At 41.2% G+C, this 2,572-nt stretch overlaps 1 protein-coding gene across 1 annotated transcript in view; it reads left to right on the top strand.

Moving 5' to 3' along the window:
- DNAH5 (dynein, axonemal, heavy chain 5) overlaps window positions 1-2,572 on the top strand; it is a 291,357-nt gene that overhangs the window by 229,275 nt on the left and 59,510 nt on the right. The gene's annotated exons all lie outside the window — the stretch shown is intronic.

Below are 2,572 nucleotides of genomic sequence, written 5' to 3'. Positions count from 1 at the left end.
GATGGACACTTAGGTTAATTGCAAATCTTGGCTATTGTGAGTAGTGCTGCAAAACGTGGGAGTGAAGATATCTTCTTGATATACTGATTTTCTTTCTTTTGGATATATACCTAGCAGTAGGATTGTTGGGTCATGTGGTAGTTCTCTTTTTTAGTTTTTTGTGGAATCTTAATACTGTTCTCCATAGTGGTTGTGTTAATTTACATTCCTACTAACAGTGTCCGAGGGTTCCCCTTTCTCCATATCCTCACCAGCGTTTGTTATTGCCTGTCTTTTGGATAAAAGCCGTTTTAACTGGGGTGAGATGATATCTCATTAGAGTTGATTTGCATTTCTCTGATGACTAATGATGTTGAGCATTTTTTCATATACCTGTTGGACCAAATTGGGGTGGGAACCTGCAGCCTTGGGGCCACATGCATCCTTGAGTGTGGCCTTTTGACCGAATCTAAACTTCACGTAGCAAAAGGGTCTTATAGGCATGCTTCATTCTTTTTAATTCTTTTTTCTTTTTTCTATTCTGACTGTGTATTTTCATATAGACCGTCTTCAAGCTCACTAAGTCTTTCTTCTCTTTGATCAGTTCTGCTGTTGAGAGACTCTCATGCATTTTTCAGTTTGTCAATTGAATTTTTCAGCTCCAGAATTTCTGCTTGATTTTTTTAATTTCAATCTTTTTGTTAAATTTATCTGATAGGATCCAAAATTCCTTCTCTGCATTGTCATTGAAGTTTGCTGAGCTTAAGAACAGCATTTTGAATTATCTGTCGGAAAGATCACATATCTCCATTACTCTAGGACTGGTCACAGATACCTTATTTAGTTCATTTGGTGAGGTCATGTTTTCCTGGATGTTCTTGATGCTTGTGGATGTTAGTCAATTTCTGGGCTTTGAAGAGTTAGGTACTTATTCTAATCTTAGCAGTCTGGATTTGTATGTACCTGTCCTTCTTGAGCAGGCTTTCCAGGGAATTCCCTCAAAGGGAATTGAGTGTTGTGATCTAAGTCTTTGGTCACTGCAGTGGTATCAGTACTGGGGGTACCCTGAGACTCCTGGTGGTACTGCTTTGGTGTGCTTGGGTAAGATGCAGGAGAAATCCCTAGATTACCAGCCAAAGTCTCTCAATCTTTTCCCCCACTTTCCCCAAAACAGCAGCTTCACTCTCTTGTGCTGGGCTGCCTGGAGTTGGGGCAGGGATGATGCGAGCATTCCTCTGTGGCCATGACAGCTGGGACTGCACAGGGTCACGCATGAAGCCAGCACAGACTTGACCAAAGCCCATGGTGACTGTTGCTTGGCCACCACTGATGTTTTTTCAAGGCCCAAGGGCTCTTTAATCAGTAGGTGGTGAATCCTGCCAGGACTGTGTTCTTCCCTTCAGGGTAGTGTATTTCCTTCTGGCCTAGGGTGGGCTTAGAAATACCGTCTAGAAGCTAAGGCCTGCAATCAGGGGCTTCAGGAATCTGCTGGGTACTTTATTTTACTGTGGCTGAGCTGGTACCCACGTTGCAAGACAAAGTCTTCTGTACTCTTCCCTATCCCCAGTGAAAGGAGTCTCCCTCTGAGCTGCACTGCCTGGAGTTGAAGGAGGGTTAAGGCAGACACTCCTTTGGCTGCCACAGCTGTTGTCTCACTGGGTCATGTGTGCCCCAAGTCTACTGACTCTGAGCCCAGTGCAGCATCAGGACTCACCCAAAGTGCAGTCTTTGTGGTCTGACTGCCTTGCAAACTTATTCGAGGCTCCAGGAAGCTTTTGTTAGCTAGTGTTGAAATTAGCTGAACTCAGTTTCCTACTGCTGGGGCAAAGGATTCCTCTCTGGCTGGGGCTGTTCTAAATGCTTCCTCTCTGGGCACTGGTGGAATTCTGCCCTGTGCTGTGTCCCCTGTGCCAGGGCAGCCCTGAGTTCCAATGCAAAGTTCCACAATCACTTCATTGCTCTTTCATCTTGCAATCCCTATAGATGGGCCAAATGACTTCTAGTACTGCATATATTCAAACAAAAGTTAATTACAACAATAGCAATTTAGGTTCTATTCAAGTTCATTATAATGAGACTTCTCTTTGAAAAATTTATGAAAATTAGTAAATATCAGTCCATGCTTTAAAAAGTAGAATATTAAATATTGAACATAGGTAATAACATTAACATTATTGTTAATAATTGTTGTTCAATAAATATTATTTATTGAACTCTTGTTATGTGCCAGGTGCTAGACTTAGGTTTTTACATATGTTGTCTCATTTAATCCTCACCAAAAAACCCTGGGCGATAGTTTTTCAATATTTTAACAGAGAAACTGAGGCTCACAGGATATAAGTAACCTGCACAGAGCTCTAAAACTCCAAAGTTGAGTGATTGGGTTTGAAGGATTTTGGTTAGAAACTATTTAGAGCTTCATTTAATAAAAGTTTTATTTATTTTTTTGTGAGTAAAGTACTAGAAAATGTTCAAAATCTTTGGGGCTGTGATAGTATGTCATTAGTAGGTTACTTTAAATTATAAGTTGATTGACGTAGTGGCCTTACTTTTCTTCCATGTTTGAGCCATAGGAACAGTTGCAGCTTAGAGC

Source organism: Propithecus coquereli, unplaced genomic scaffold (genome assembly GCF_000956105.1).
Source record: "Propithecus coquereli isolate 6110/MARCELLA unplaced genomic scaffold, Pcoq_1.0 Scaffold100, whole genome shotgun sequence".
Lineage (NCBI taxonomy): Eukaryota > Metazoa > Chordata > Mammalia > Primates > Indriidae > Propithecus > Propithecus coquereli.
The sequence above is the reverse complement of the archived record's forward strand: the minus strand, read 5'-3'. Positions and strand labels throughout refer to the sequence as shown.